Here is a 17966-nt window from a genome sequence, read left to right as displayed (position 1 = left end):
AATTCTAGCTGCCTTCAGTTTCCTTTTTAGGCTATGTTATTTCAAAAGAAGGGGTAATAGTGGACCCATAAAATATTGAGGCAGTTAAGAACTAGGCTAGACCTAGTTCCATGACCGAGGTTAAAAGTTTTATGGGACTAGTCAGTTATTATTGCCGGTTCATGTAAAACTTTGCTTCTATTGCCACTCACTTGACCAGTCTAACTCAAAAGGATGTGTCGTTCGAGTGGACTGACAAGTTCGAAGAGAGCTTCCAAAATCTCAATACTTTTCTGACCACAACACCAATTCTGACCCTGCCGATCAAAGGTAAAGGTTTTATTATTTATTGTGATGCTTCACAATTCGGTTTAGGTGCTGTGTTGATGCAGGATAAGAATGTATAACATATGCTTCGCGATAATTCAAGGTGCATGAGAGGAATTACCCGACTCATGTCATGGAGTTGGCTGCGGTAGTATTTGCACTAAAAACTTGGAGACATTATTTGTACGGTGTCAAGTGAGAGGTGTTTACTGATCACCGTAGCTTACAACACGTGTTCACCCAGAAGGACTTGAATTTGAAATAGCAAAGATGGATGGCTTTTCTTGAAAACTATGATGTCACTATCTAGTACCATCTAGATAAAGCTAATGCGGCTCCTGGCTAGAGAGATTCATGCCTTGGAGGTCAGGTTAATGAGACTAGGCATCTCAGAGAAAAGTGAGATAATTGCTGGAGTTGATCTAAGACCCACTTTTATTGAAGAGATTAAGACCAAGCAGTTTGAGTATGTAAACTTTAATGAAATTGGAGGAAAAGTATTGATGAAAAAGGCTCAATACTCAACACTTGATGCAGGTAGGGTGCTTCACTTCAGGAGAAGGATTTGCATTCCCCGAATAGATAGACTAATTCAGAAGATTCTGTCTGAATCTCACAGTTCACGATACTTTATTCACCCAGAAGTGACTAAGATGTATCAAGACTTGAAATAATTGTATTGGGGGCCTGGTATGAAGAAAGAAATAACCGACTATGTAACCAAGTATCAAAATTGCCAACAGGTGAAATATGAGCATCAAAGACCTGTAGGTTTGCTTAAAAGAATGTCTATTCCTGAATGGAATTGGGAGAGAATAGCCATGGATTTCGTAGTGGGACTTCCCAATACCTTGGGAAAGTATGAATCTATTTGGGTGGTAGTTGACAGGTTAACAAAGTCAGCACACTTTATTCCAGTTAGAGTGGACTATAATGTATAATACCTGGCCAAAATTTATGTGAAGGAGATAGTAAGGCTGCATGGGTGCTCCTTTCTATCATTTTAGACCGTGTTACACAGTTCACTTCCAATTTTTGGGGTAAGTTGCATGAAGATTTGGGTACTCAACTCATTTCAGCACAACTTTCCATCCACAAATAGACGGGCAGTCAGAAAGAACTATCCAAGTGCTGAAAGATATGTTGAGGGCATGTATAATAGACTTCGGGGGACATTGGGACAAGTTATTTCCCTTGTGTGAGTTCTCTTACAACAATAGCTACTACTCCAATATTTATATAACCCCATTCGAAGCCCTTTATAGGAGGGGATGTAGGTCTCCTATAGGGTGGTTCGAGGCTGGGGAAGTGGGGTTATTAGGGATTGATTTTATGAGGGATGCTTAGGATAAGGTAAGAAGAATCCAAGCTAACCTTCTAGCGGCTTAAAGTCATCAGAAGGAGTATGATAACCTAAAAGTAAGTGATATGAAATTCGAGGTTGGTGAACAAGTACTTCTAAAAGTGTCAACCATTAAAAAGGTGATGTGATTTGGCAAAAAAGGCAAATTTAGTCGTTATATAAACCCTTTCGAAATTATTGACAGTGTAGGGCCAATGGCGTACAGATTGGCCTTACCACCTAGCTTGTCTCGGGTACACCCGATGTTCAATGTGTCCATGTTGAATAAGTACCATGGAGATGGGGACTACATCATTAAATGGGACTCGGTGTTATTAGACAAGAAACTTCAGTATGAGGAGGAGCCAGTTGAAATTCTTGATCATGATGTCCAGTAGTTCAAGAATAAGGAGATAAATATGGTTAAAGTTTAATGGAAACATCGTTTAAAGTATCCTCAATTGTTCGAAGAAACATGTACTACTCTATCTTTACTTTACCCCTGTTTTTCCTAGTTAGTCACTTGGGGATGAGTAATGGGTAAATTGGTATATATTAAAATGAATTGTCCCCATAGTGAGGAATAGGCCAATGGGGAAAGATTTTGGTCCAGAAAACTTCGAATGGTAACTTCGAAAAAACTTAGCCTTGACCATACTTGGATGAATTCTGAGTCTGGTGAAGTCTAGGGTGATCATGTGAATGATGGGAGGTCAAACCTCCAATTTTATTGGATAGGATGATACCTAGGACGATACGAGGTACTTACGGCTTTGGGAAATCATATTCGGGCGAGTAAAACTTCCGAAATAGAAATTGGCGTGAAGGGTATATTTTAATACGTCTTTGGAAGGGGGGGTGTTGTGAAATAGAGGCTTGGAGCATAAAATTTCTAGCTCACTATTTCCGCATATCCCGCCAGAGCAGGATGGGTCCCGTCGGAGCAGGATAGTTGCGACTTAAATCGTGACAAAGTCTAAAAATAGTTTTTTTCTGCAAAATTAGTTTCTTAGAGTTTGAGAGGCGACTTGGGGAGAATTCTATCAAGTTTCCATAGGTTTCAACTCTTAAGGTAAGGATTGTACTCCCTAAATTTATATTTTGATTCCTAAAACCTAGAAAGTATGGTGGATAATTATTGGGGGAGGGTTTGAACTGAAAAACCTATGGTAGAAAATAGCCTTGAGGTTAGGATAATGGGTTTGCCTAGGTTGTGAATTGTGTTATATTTTATGATAGTTAGGTCATTGTGTTGATCCTTTATATGTATTTATTATTTTCTAGACCAAGAACGAGAAGAATAAACCCAGAAAGGGAAGTCTCTTGCGTTGTAAGGTTGTTGAAGCGTGAATTTGAGGTAGGTGAGGTCTAGTTTCCCGTATGTGTCGCATATACTTGTTAAATTGCTTCATGATATGCATGTGTGTATATGAATAGGGAAACATGCTGGATTATGTGTGAAATGATCACTTGCTAGTCTGTTTTTATGATGAACCTATTATTGGTGATATAAATCCTGTAAATATTGAATGTATTTGTGATTGTGGTATCTTTGGATCGGGTGTCACGTTTCGACATAAAATTGATTGTTTGTAGGTCCCTTGAGAGGACCCTTGTGTGAAGTTATAACATGTGAAAGACATTGAGTTGTGATATTGATGAATATGGTTGAATTGAGATTAGTTGACTTATTCTGTATATGTATATGTCTATTGTGTTGAATTTACTTGTCTATTAACCGTTTACTGGCTAACCGCGTGATCCTATCAGTACACCATTGTTTTTGTGTAGTGATACTTCTCTTGCTTTGCCTTTTGTTGAGTACATGACATATTCAGCCGGCTACAGAGAGACCTCGTCTAGAGGAGTGATTGTGTTTTCGAGTTCAAGGGTGAGTTGTTCCTTCAGGCTACCGTGGACTCTATCGTTATTTCTAGTCCTTATCTTTTCCAGGACTTAGATGTTCAGACAATGGTTTATTTGTTACTGTTTTCTATTTGGAGTTGTATTCCTGTTCTAGACTTGTTAGTTTTAGAGTTTTGGTATGATGACTTTCAGTTCCTAGGGTGTGTTTACTTCTGCATAATTTGGATTGATAACTAGTTGGTTTCTGAGTTTATAGGAACTCAACATTTATCTTTGATTTAAACCTGCTTCCACATCTTTAAACTCGTGTATACATTGTGATTATTGTTGTTGGGCCGTTTGAATGGTTTTCCCACCGGAGAGTTTGAATGGGTGCCAAGCGATCGGGATCGTGACACAAATGCTCTTCCAATTTTTAAGGAATGAGATAATAATAAGAGTGATATACTTTCATATTTTAATTCTAGAAAAAAAAAAGAAAAAAAAACTTCTCACTGAAAAATATTGCATGTATCAGTAGAAAATGTATATGAATTCTAAAGCTAGGGAACTTAATTGTTTTAAATGTTCGATTAAGATGAGTTTAATAGCAATCTGCTTTAGAGACTGTTTTTATCAACTAACATTTTTTTCCCTTCATATATGCCATAGAATTTGACAAATAATTTTCTAATGCTTCTTCGGAATAGTCATCTAAATAATTTGTCTGAAAAAATAAATAAAGAATACTCCCCTTTATTTTAATAATCTTAAAAAAAAGAAAAGAATAACATAAAAAAAAATACTGAACTAGAATATAAAATTTGAAGTCCTAAGCTAGCTAGTAACAAATTTGGGGAAGTCCTAAATCATCTACTATGATTTACTATAAATTAAAAAAATTTGTAGTAACTAACACCCTTTTCCATCAATTTATCTTCAAGCTTGGTCTCATAATCTTTCAATCTATTGATTTGATTTGAAGCATCAAATCTATCTCTCCTCAAATCGTGTCCATGATTATCTTTCACCTGATCAAGTTGTTTAACATAGTTTGTTCGCTCTTGTATATGTTCTCTCACATCTTCTAACTTATTCTTCATCTTCAAGTTCTCATTGTTGTTTCTTGATGAAGACATCTTTGTGTAGCTTTTGATATTATATGACAAACTCGAATTGCTGCAATATGTAACATAATTAAATAGATTAATTCAAAAACTAAATCAAAATACGTTAACATTTTTTTTTACTTTTCTTATGTCAAAACATATTGATTTTATCCATGCATGAATGTACTATAAACTTCTTCATATAAACACACAATTTATTTAAATAATGACAAAGAAAAGCAAAGGAACTTACGTTAACTTTGTGAAAGATGGAACTTCATATTCCTTGCATATTTTCTATTGTTTATATAGATGTTATTTCTTCAATTATTTCCTTATTTTTTTATTTTAATGTGTTAATTGAAAATATTACTAAAAATGAAAATTACCATATGGTAGACTAGGAAAATATATACATTATATTAAAAAGCAGCATGCTAGGAAGACACTTGGAAATATAATTTTTAAAAAAATTAATTGTAAGAACTTAGAATAAAAATCAAAGGAAAGGTTGCCATGAAATAAGGAATTAATAGTAATGTGTGAGACTTTTTTTTCATGACTTATTCCATAATAACAACGTTTAAAAAAAAGTTTCCATCCCATACACCAAATAATTGTCTAAAAAGTCTTTTTATTTTTTAAGCTTTTGTAGGAAACTGATTCCGTAAGAAGTTTTTTTTTTTTTTTCACTTATCAAATTTTCCTTTTCTTTGTATCTCTTTTATTGGAGTTAATTTTTTCTATTTTTTCTAGTGTTTTCTTAGGCAGTTTTTTTATTTGGTATTTCTTCATCAAAATATGGTAATTCTTATTTTTAGTAATATTTACATTGATTTGCACAAGAAAAAATTAAGAAAAAACTACGGCATGGTGTCTATATAAACAATATGAAGTGTTGTTATGCATGTAATAAAACTAAGGGTTTATCATCAACGTAAGTCCATTGCCACACAATCAATACTATATGTTTTGCTTTTAATTCAAAATTAAAGAAATTATTTTTACTATATATGATATTTTGATTTAATTTTTTTATTAATTTTGTTATTTTTGCATTCACAGTTGTTCGAGCTATTTTGATATATAGTATACACCAAAAGCAAGAATGTCTACCTCAAAAGACAAAATGATTGAGAAGAACTGGGAGAAGTTGGTAAATATGAGACAAGAGATAAACAACCGAACAAATGATATTAAAAACCAACAAGAAAGTGGAACTGATACCAAGAAAGAAAGATTCGAGGCCACATGTGATCTTTGGAAATTGAAGGACAAAGAAGATCAACTCGAAGATAGATTGGAAAAATCTGGGGTTCCTAAAAGGATGATATAGTCTATTTTTTTTTAATTACTTGCTAGTTATTTTCTAGAATGTTTAGATCCCACTAATTTCATAAATTTAGATTTAGGATTTTTCCATATTTGTTGGTTACTAGTAGTTTAAGTTTCATATTTCTATCACTACTTTTTGTTTTGTTGTTCTTTACTCTCCTTTTTCTAGATATTCTAATAAAGAGAGTTTAGTTTACCCTAGCTTGCACATATTATTGATTTTATTTCTAAACTTCTAATTTCAGATTAAAGAAATTTGGAGAAGGAATGATATAGCATCTCGTCTCTCTTTGACCAAAAAGAGTTTAATTTATTTTAAAATAAATAAGACTCATGGACGAAGCTGGTTAAATTTGTGCGAGTTAAAACAAATTAAAAGGAGATTGAATAATAACTTACTATACAAAATTTGCATGGATCAAAATGTATAGTTAAATTTGAACTAATCAATAGATTTATCCAAAATCAACCTTTCTCCATTTGATCACTTGTTTTTTTCATAATTTGTTTAGTTGTCCAACCTACTTAATAATGGCTTTTTTTTATTTTTTATTATGGTTGTATAATTATCAAATGTAGAATTTTTCTTATTTTTTTTATTAATTGGAAAAGAATCAGAAATATAATTTGAGGTCTAATTATCAAACAAAGCGATAGTTTGCATAATTATCAAATGTAGAACGAATTTTAGAAACTTTCGCTATGTTAGGTAAATATAGTGTGTATGGCCTAATTTGTTTTCATTTAAATAAAGACGTCTGAATTTGAATGCATATCGTAATGATTAAAATGTTTTTCAATATCTGATGTGCATATTTTATTTATTATAAATTATGGAGGTGATTGATAGTAGGGATTGACGGCTGATAGTGGCTAATAGTCCTGGTGGTGGCGACATATATAATTATTATGATAGAGATGGTAAATGTGGTACAGACTGATAATAGTTGACAATGATGGTGGTTGTGATTGTAGAGGCGGTTGGTGGTTAGCGAAGGTAATGATGATTGTGATGGAAGAGGTGTCTGATAATTGTTGATAGAGTGACAACGAAAATTATCCACATAAAAATACTTTTTATTGATATAAGACTTTGTTTAAGATATAATGATGAATACTTATTCAGATCAAATAAGTGCTCAAATTTTATGTAACAAATGCATTTAATTGCCTAAGGTCTAAAGTACAAACAAAAGAGGCTTAAATTTACCTGGTTAGATACTTATCCATTTTTTATTTTGACATGTTCACTGTAACGACTTGAACCATCGTTATACAAAATACACTTTGTCCTAAGTCTCGAAATTCTTGAAATGCGTTGCCAAAATAAAATTTTGGGTAAACGACGAATTGATTAAAAATTTAATTTATCCGAGCTAACGTCATCCCGCCATTTCAGAAGCATCCCTCTATGGTGACGCCGCTCCAGCGCATACATGGCCGCTATAGCGGGACTGACAGAATCAGGCCATAGATAAAACAATGTCTCTTATTTTGCCTACCATTTTTCATGAAGAAAACAGATGAGGGCTACCTCAAAAATTCTCTTAAGCCACTTATAGCTTGGGAACCATGGAGTGGAGGGATTGCAACTTAGGAAAGGTCAAAATCTAGAGATTTTTTGTCCATGTTCGTTGTTATTCAACAAAGCTCGAAGCCTGTGTTCGAAGCCTGATATTTGGTACATTAATGGGAGTAACCGAATTGCATCTAACATGACGAGGAATACAGTAATGACCCAACTATTCTAAGCCACCTACTCGTCTTCTCACTTGACTTGTTAGTAGTTTGCAGTCTGGTTTCAAGGTACCTCATACCTGCAAGACGAAAAGTTAAAAGTTACATCTTAGGATAATGACGACATAAAATCACATTTGATAATAAATGGAAATTTAGTATTTAGTGACACACCCCAAATACCTTTGCATATCAAAGCAATAATATCCTGGCTTGCTAATAATTGTGTCAAAGTTGGCATCCACGCCAAAGAAATTCTAGGCAACGTCTGGAAACTTCTTCTTCTGTTCTTCGGGAATTTTTATGTGAAACTCTGTTGTGAATTTCAGAATTTTCTATAACCGTATCATTGTTTCATGATTACTCAAGTGATCGTGCCGCATGTCTTCGAATGTTTGGTGAAGTGAGCATGTCAGCAGTATAATCTGGTTAAAACAACCTGAAGACTAGTTTGCTCACAATAGATTTTCAATAAGGCTATAGAACGGATATGGCATGTAGAACATAGTTGGTGTCTGAGATGTCCTCTTACGATCTTCATTAGAGTTGAGAACCTTAAGACCTAGTACCTCACAAGCCAATATATCAACCACAAACATGACATGATCGTATATTTTTATATTGCCAATCCAACCAACATCTTCTTTTAGTTGGAGAACTATAGCCAGCTGAACATGTGAACTTAAGTGGTACTCAATACTCCCCAAATAATAGATTACCACCTGAACATGTGTACAAGAGCCTAAAAACAGCTTTGTATTGTTTTTGTATGCTTGTATTCTCCTTGACATCCTCTAGCATTCCAGCATAGAATTAAGACCTCTTCACATGCTACATTAGTTCTCTAATCCTTCTAGCCAGTTCTACTTCATTTACATTGTAAATATTAATTGTTGACTCTGATTCCGTAGTAGTCTCATCGCTTGGAGTATCAGTCTCATACCTGCAAGACAAAAATTAAGAGTTACATCTTAGGATAACTTACACCCTTAGTCCTTACGCTTTTATTATTCCTTCAACTCAGCTCTATCACTCTCTAGTTTCTTAGAAGCAAAGAAGTACTTAAAGTAATCACACACACAAATGCATTTTCCTAAGATAACTACAATGTCTAGCTTCTCAATGTCTATATCATTGATGGTATCCACGTCAAAAAAGTGTCAGGAATATCCATAGAACATATCACCAGTCATCTCAACCTCCTTCGCCCAAGTTTCTATCTGAACCTCTGTTGTGAATTCAAGATTAATTCTCTCTAAACGTATCTTTATTTCAAGGCTATTCCGATTTGAGAGATCCACATATTCGAATATTTGATGCAATAAGTATGTCATCAAAATACTTTGATTGAGACAAGCTGGAGACCAGTTTGCTCTCAATAGATTGCCAACAAAACTAAAGTTATAATCAGCTATATGGAAAATTAATGGTCCTTGGGCTTTCATCTTACTATCATCATCAATGGTGAAAACCTTAAGATTTAGTTTCTCGAAAGTTGCCATGTCAGCTGAAGAAATGACTGTATCACATATCTGTATAATGCCAATTCATTTGGGAAAATCCTGTCTTAGTAGGAGAACTACGGCAAGATAGAATTGTGCATTGAAATTGAATTCAATACTTTCCAAACCATATATTACCACCTGAAACTGCAAAGGAGAGTGTGAAATATGATTCAAACGTTTTTTGATGTCCTTATTCCCTCTAAGATTCTCTTTCATTGCTTCGTAGAATACACAGTTCTCAACATTCTTTACCATCAAGTAAATCTCTTTAACAAGTCTTTCAGACTCATCTTCTACTCCATTCTCCATATTCTCACCAAAAATCATCTTGATCAGGAATGTTGGCTCTAGCAGTTTAAAAACTATTTGAAACAGCTAAAATGCAACAACTATCTCTTGTGTGCTGGACTTTATTCTGATCTGCATGTCTAGATTTCGAGTTATAAAATCATTAGCAGGCTGAAGTACATTACAGCAAAAAAGATGCGTTCCTTATTTATCAAATGTGGAACTCAAAAGTATAGAATTGCTAGCAGGATGGAAGTAGCTTGACTCCTAGAAAAATATATTTCTTCAAATATTTAGAGTATAACTGCTGCACATCAAATTACGTGTGGTTGAAGCTACAAATATATTTCAAGAGACAACTCAGTTGACATTTCTCTATAAGTTGAATTCAATTGATATAAAAGAGTGTAGTGAAAACTAATAGGGATATGAGCACACCCTCTTTCTTTAATACATTCGAAACTAATCATATAGAATTTACAGTCATTCGAGTAAAATACAAGCTTTTTTGAACTCAATTTTATCCATCTAGGTGTGTTTCAGTCACCTACTAGACTGCCAGTACAAATTCTTAAAGAAGTATGCACTAACAAAAATAACAAAAATTCATACTCTAAAATGCGAGCTTTAGAATGTAGAAAAATTAGAGGACGATGTAAAGACACAAGGAAATGGCAGATTCTTCAGTAGAATTCAAAGCATCTGTATTTACGAGCTCAATTTAAGGAAATAGTTTTACAACCTACAACAACAACAACAAATCCATAATATATACACAGTCCATACGACTACCTTAGGGTGAAAATACAAGAATAATGAAAAAAAAAGAAGAAGCAATCATTGTATGATTTGCAATCGTACAAATACAAGCTCTTCTGAACTCAATTTCGTACAAAGAACAATGCAATAAGGAAAATTGATACTCTGAAGTGACAAATAGCAGATCCAATCCAACACAAAAAACACTAACAAAATTTACTCCTTCCGTGTAAAGTATATAACAAAGTCTAAAATAGTTTCTCTTCTCGAGTTAGAATGAAATAGCAATAACAACAGCTTTTGAACACATACAAGTTAAAAGGGTGAAGGCAACGCTAGATCGATCGTTCTGTAAATTTCAAGCAATATAATCAACATTACGAACAAAATACTAATGCAACAAATTACATAACCAGAGTATCTGTTCACTAAAAGAATATTTTAACACAGAAATTATACAAGGACAGAAATGGTATATCCTTAATGAAAATGAGAAAAATTATTTTAGATAGTAGAGGAAAATTATTTTAGATAGTAGAGGAGCTGCTTACAGAAACAAAGTTGGTGAAGCTTTAAATTGTTGAATACAACTTCTGAAAACTCAATATGAATTCATATCAATGGAGAACCCACCTTTTAAAAACTTAATATCAAACAAAATCGATGGAGAAACTCAACAATGAAAAAAGCAGTTTTTCTGTACCAGCCAAATTTAGGGGTAGGATTCAATAGACTGCCAGATAGCACATAGTGAAAATTTTCCCATGACAAAAGTAATTAATGCAACGTTTTACAATTTATATTCTCTCACTATTCACTCTTCACTAGGGTGGGCATTCGGGATTCGGGAGTTATGTTCTTGATGCAAGGGTAATTGATCTACACTTTTAAACCATGTCATAGGGAGCTTTCGATGGAATTCAAAATCTCTGAAAATGAAAGCTCTCTGTATAAAGGTATGTGTCACGTGATAGATTTTCCTCATATACCACTTATGTTTTCCCTCCAACAACATCTTTAATAACTTCCGGAATATTTGTACCTACCCCAAATTATCCGTTCAAACATGAGCTACTTACCCTTCAAAATTATCTTACCAGAGGATTTCAATAAGACATGCATTATATTATCATTGGCAAGGGCGTCTCAATAAAATTAGTGGCATAAAGTGAAATTATAATATGAGGCCTAAATATATGCACACATACACAAAATATTATTAATTAGAATTGTCTTTTTTTTGTTCTCACATACTACTTTTTTTAGTGTATATTCTTAAAAGACATCAAGTGTTTAACTTCACATAATAATATTATTATTTATAAAAGTAAAAATTAGTTCTAGTTAATAAGAGGTTAGACATTTGTTTGCAATACATCATGTTGGATGTTAATGTAAAAATTTTATTTATTAATATGAAGATTTGATTTGTTTAATTCAAAATTCTAAAACATTCCTGATAAAAAGTAGATAGTTAATTCTTTTTTTATTTTTCTATTTTAAATTTATAATTTATAATTTTTTTTATAATATTTATATTATTTCTAGTGAAATTAAAATCATAAAATTCACTATTTAAATTTTTTGAGGCCTCAAAAATTGGAGGGCGCCACCCCTGATCATGGGTCTATTGAGAAAACTAAGCTCATTATAAAAAGGACTCAACGCACGTAATTCCAACCTCGTCCATATTGAGGTTTCTAAGCTCCTATTTTGTCACGATCCGAATTCGGGTGTGATGACACCTATCTTTTCCCATCGGACAAGTCAGTCTAAACCCAACATTACGATAAATAAAGCGGAAAGAGTCTAAATAAGTAAATAATAACAAAAGCGAAAGTCTTTCTACTTAAATACCCTCAAATATTGGTTGTCACATATACAAGTAGCTAAAGAAAGTAAACTAGAAATGAAATACAAGTCTCAAATATGTCTTCAACTCTCAAGTAGAGTAAAGCATAATAGTACAAGAGATCTAAGAGTATGTTGAATGTCAATAGTTACCTCTCCTAAAAATTCGGAAAGCCTCGAATGATCAAAAGGAGACGGTGATCAAAGTCCAGTCTTAGAACCTACACAAGTATAGAAGCAAGGGTGAGTACCAAACAACGCGGTACCCAGCAAGCTAACCAGAAAAACTGAGTAAATCTAATAGAATACACGAACTCCTTTCCAACCCAACCAAACCTCTAGACTAAAACCTGCACAGAAATTAGCCCAACCTAACAGTTCATACTATAGAGTTCAATAAGACTCAGAACACAGCTCAACATCACAAGATATATCGTACAAATATTCATAAGTCACAAATAGGCATCAAACTGTCAACACAGATATGCAGAATATGTATATGCACACTTAATGATCATGCATGTGTGCAATTACCAAAAAATACATCGGCATAATAAGCTTTGATTGGAAATGACCTCGGACGCATAATCTCTGATCGGAAATAACGTCGGTCTCATAATCTTTGATTAGAAATGACCTCAATCCCATAACCTCACCAAAAATGAACTCGACCATATAATCCTGCCAGAAATGACCTCGGCAATATTACCTTGTTGGAAATGACTTCGGCAATGTAATCCCGCCGAAAATAACCTCAGCCTATCAATCTATCACCTAAAATGACCTCAGGCATATCATATGTCTGACCAAAAATGATCTCGGTCTCACAATCATATACCTCTCATCACAGTATTTCAGAACCAATGCAAACAGCATGCTCACACAAGTAATGAGGAATAATCAATTCAGAAAAACTGCAATCACAATTAGACTATCAAGTATTTCATCAAAATATACATAGTTAGATTACGATATGTAAGTTTCAATACTCATCAATATCACACATCGTCTTTTATTAACCCCGTCGATTCATTTTAGATTAATTTATATCATAATTAAACCCGTAACCTCATTCCTATTACGCCCCAACACATATACCACTAGATATTCAAAAATTGTAAGAGATTCACGAAATTTTAAGAGTCCACTTGCCTTATCCAAGACGCGATCAATCAATACACGTGTGCCTTGACCTTACGATTATACTCCAAATCTCCATAATCTATTAAAATATTGATTCACAATCAGAAACCATCTCCAACGATACTAAGAATGTGAAATTTGGCGAAAAAGGGATCAAAGGCACAAAATTCGACTTCACAAAATAAGGGTTTTAATCTGGGAATTTTTGGATGAAATTGTTCCTCTTAGTCTTAGGAACTCAATAGTGAAAACCATTTTAAAAACTCAACCCTACTCAAGTCACAATCACCATTTTAAGAAATTCTCAAAATTCTTTAAAATGGGTCATTTTCACTTATTGAAATCTCCAAATTCATATTAAAATCATCAATTAATCATAGGTAAATGAAAATAGGGTCAAAATAACTTATTCAATGAAATCCCATGAGAAATCCTTTTCCAAATAGCCCCTACCAAGCTCCAAAGTTTAAAAATGGAGAAAACAACATAAAACTCGGCAAAAAACCCTCTCGATTATCGCTTAAGTGACTGGGCGTTCGCTTAAGCAAAGTCCACTTTTACGGATATTTGGTCTCTTTAGCGACCTCCACCTCATCACTTAAGAGACCAGGGGCTCGCTTATGCAAACCAGTTGTACCAGACATAGCTGAAGTTCTCAATTCACCATGTTTCAAAGTTCTGAATTGACCCTCGAGATTTATTTAGGATACCGTATAGACAAATCATATATGTAACCCTACTAAACTCGATATTCTGGACTCAACAAAACTATCAGAATTCAATTTCGAGGTCTCCTTGACCCAAAAATCAAAGAGTTGCAACTAAACCAATTTTATGCCTGAAATGACTAAAACACCCTCGAAGCTTCCAAAAAATATACAAGAACTCTCCCTAGGCCTAAAATTACATCCGAATCCAACGGAATCATCGAAATTCAATCCGAGCATTCGATCCTCAAATGTTGACCAAAGTCAAACCTATGGCCAAAAACTCAATTATTTCCAACTCAACCCCTCAAATTCAAGATATGACCCGAAATATGATTATGTCAACTTTCCTAGATAAATTTCAACATTCCAGAACTGATGGAATCGACCAAATTCCGTTCTGAGACTCAAAATTCCGAATAACCTCAAATACCACTTTTGCGTCATTCTAAACCTTTAAAATTCAAAGTTTACCAAAAATCTCAACTATTCAAGAAATCTACGCAACTGACATCAGGTATCAATCAAATATGACTCAGAGAAACTACTGAGAGAGGTAAAATAGTTATTTTATGAAAATTTCCAAAAAAGACCTTTAGGATCAATACATCATCCACCACTAAAAACCATGTTCGTCCTCAAACATAAAGTAAAAGAAAGTATCTGAAGCCTAAAATAACTATGGATATTGGGCCCGCTATGATCCTTCGACTCCCAAGTCGCCTCTCGAATGAGCGGTGCCTCCACTGTACCTTCACTAAAGCTATCTCCTTGGTCCTAAGCTTACAGACCTGTCTATCAAAAATGGCTATGGACTCCTCCTCAAAAGTCAAATCTGGACACAACTCTACTGTGTCAAGAGATAACACATGAGACTCGTCTAGAACATACTTCTAGAGCATGGAAACATGAAAGATAGGATATACCGTGGATAAGCTATGTGGCAAGGACAATCTGTAAGCCATCTCTCCCACTCACCCCAAAATTTCAAATGGGCCAATAAACCGAGGACTAAGCTTACCCATCTTTCCAAAATACATCACTCCCTTCATGGGCAACACTCGGAGCCAAATATGATCACCCTCCATGAATTCCAATGATCAAACTCTCCTATCCGCATAGCTCTTTTGCCTACTCTGGGATGTCAAGAGCCTACCTTAGATAATTCAAACCTGCTCTATGGAATCCCTAAGCAAGTCTATATCTAAAGAATCCATCTCAGCTGAATTGAATCACCCAATAGGAGATTGACTCCGCCTACCATACAATGCCTCGAATGGGGCTATTTGAATGTTGGAATGATAACTATTGTTGTAGGTAAACTCTACTAAGGGAAAATGTTGATCCCATCTAGCACCAAAATCAATAACATAAGCTCGAAGCATATCCTCCAACACCTGAATCATCCGCTCGGACTGGCCATCCATCTATGGGTGGAAAGTTGTACTCATATCAAGCCTAGTGCCTAGGCCCTAGTGCAAAGCCTTCTAAAAGTGAAAAGTAAACACTAAACCTCGATCCAAAAAATGGATACTGAAACTCTATGAAGCCGAATGATTTGACTAATATACAACTGAGCTAGTCTATCAATCGTTACTTCACCTTAACTAGAATAAAATGGGTACACTTGGTTAGTCTATCAACCACCACCCATATAGAATCATAACCACCCACGGTGGGAGTCAAACCCACAACAAAGTCCATGGTGATACGCTCCTACTTCCAAGTAGGAATGGGCATCCTCTGACTCATACCTCTAGGCCATTGGTGCTCACACTTGACTTGTTGACATGTCAAACACTTGAACACAAACTCTGTGATGTACCTCTTCATCCCACACTACTAATAATGCTGACTAAGGTCATGATACATCTTTGCCGCATCCGAATGAATAAAATATCGAGAGCAATGAGCCTCCTCTAGTATCTATCTAATCAAGTTGTCTACCTTGGACACATAAATTTGGCCCCAATCCTTAGGACACCCTCAAAATCAAGTCTAGCCTCCTTGGTTTTACCACTCAATACCTTATCTTGAATGAAACATAACTATTCATCATCAAACTGCCTCTCCCGAATCTGTTCAACTAAGGAAGAGCAGGCCTCAATAGAAGCAATAAATCCACCACTTTCCTCAGAAATTCATAATCAAACAAGACTGTTAGCCAACTTCTAAAAATCTTTAGCCAAGGGCCTCTTATCAACACTAATCATCGCGAGACTCCCCATACTAGGAGACTTCCTACTCAAAGCATCGGCCACCATATTGGCCTTTCCTGGGTGATACAAGATAGTCATATCATAGTCCTTTAGTAGCTCAAGCTATTTACACTGTCTTAGATTCAGATCCCTCTGACAGAAAATATATTGAAGACTCCGGTGATCAGTGAATACCTCACAATGCGCACCATACAAGTAATGATGTCATAGCTTCAACACAAATACCACCATCACTAACACTAGATCATGGGTAAGGTAGTTCTTCTCATGCACCTTCAACTGTCTAGATGCATAGGCAACTACCTATTCTTTCTACATATGAACTCTACCCAAACCAACACTAGAAGCATCACAATACACGGTGAAGTATACACCCTTCTTGGGTAAGGTCAAAATAGGAGCAAAAGTCAACAAGGCCTTGAGCTTTTGAAAGCTCGCCTCACACTCATCAGACCAATGAAAATTTTTGACTTCTGAGTCAGCCTAGTCAATGGGGCTGCAATAGTAGACAATCCCTGTACAAAGCGTCGGTAATATCCAGTCAAACCTACAAAACTCCAAATCTCAATAGAGGAAGTAGGCTTGATTCAGCCTCTAACTACCTTAATCTTGGTCGGATCTACCCTAATACCCTCCTTCGACACCACGTGTCCTAGAAACTTCATGAAATTAAGCCAAAACTCACATTTGGAGAACTTGGCATACAACTTTTGCTCTCTCAATTTCTGAAGCACCAATCTCAAATGACTAGAATGATCCTCATCTATCTTGGAGTACACCAAGATATCATTAATGAAAACAATCACAAAGAAGTCTAAATACGGCCTAAACACCTCATTCATCAACTTTATGAATGTTGTTGGGGCGTTAGTCAGCCCAAATGACATAACCAGGAACTCATAATGGCCATATCGAGTCTGGAAAGTGGTCTTAGGAATATCCGATGGTCTAATCCTCAAATGATGACACCCGAATTTCAAATCTATCTTGGAGAACAAGGCTGCTCCCTGAAGCTGATAAAGCAAATCATCAATACGAGGAAGAGGATATTTGTTCTTAATTGTCATATTATTTAACTGTCTATAATTGATGCACATCCTCATAGACCCATTCTTCTTCTTCATAAACAGAACTGGTGCACCCCAAGGTGACGCAGTAAGGCAAATAAACCCCTTACTCAACAGATCCTGTAACTGGTCCTTCAACTCCTTCAACTTTGTCGGAGCCATGCGATAAGGTGGAATAGAAATGGGCTTAGTGCCTGGCTCCAATTCAATAGCAAAGTCAATATCCCTATCTTGAGGAACTCCCAAAAAATCAGTAGGAAACACATTGGCGAACTCCTTAACCACCAAAATAGACTCCATGGGAGGTGACTCAACACTAGTATTCCGAATAAAGGCCAAATAAGACATACACCCTCTATCAATCAATCTCTAAGCATGCATATAGAAGATGACCTTACTAGGATAGGAACTACTAGTGCCATTCCCCTCGATCCTCGGAACACATCGGTATCGCTAAGGTTACAATATTAGCATAGCAATCTAGAATAGCACGATAAGGAAAAAGTCAATCCATACCCAATATCACATCAAAGTTTACCATCCCCAGTATAATCATGTTTACCCAAGTATCATTCCCAGCTAAAGAAATACCATAGGATCAATACACTCAATCCACCACTAAGGGCTCACCCACGGGTGTAGAGACATATATCAGCATGGGTCAAATCAAATCCAGATGCAAAATCGGTAGACACATAGGAGAATGTAGATCCATGATCAAATAACACATATAGAGGTCGATGGCAAACCGAG

At 35.2% G+C, this 17966-nt stretch overlaps 1 pseudogene; it reads right to left on the bottom strand.

Moving 5' to 3' along the window:
• Positions 1-7574: 7574 nt before the first annotated feature.
• On the bottom strand, positions 7575-10161 carry LOC129898991 (uncharacterized; annotated as a pseudogene).
• Positions 10162-17966: the final 7805 nt, after the last annotated feature.

The sequence above is a fragment of the Solanum dulcamara genome, chromosome 8 (assembly GCF_947179165.1).
Source record: "Solanum dulcamara chromosome 8, daSolDulc1.2, whole genome shotgun sequence".
Lineage (NCBI taxonomy): Eukaryota > Viridiplantae > Streptophyta > Magnoliopsida > Solanales > Solanaceae > Solanum > Solanum dulcamara.
The sequence above is the reverse complement of the archived record's forward strand: the minus strand, read 5'-3'. Positions and strand labels throughout refer to the sequence as shown.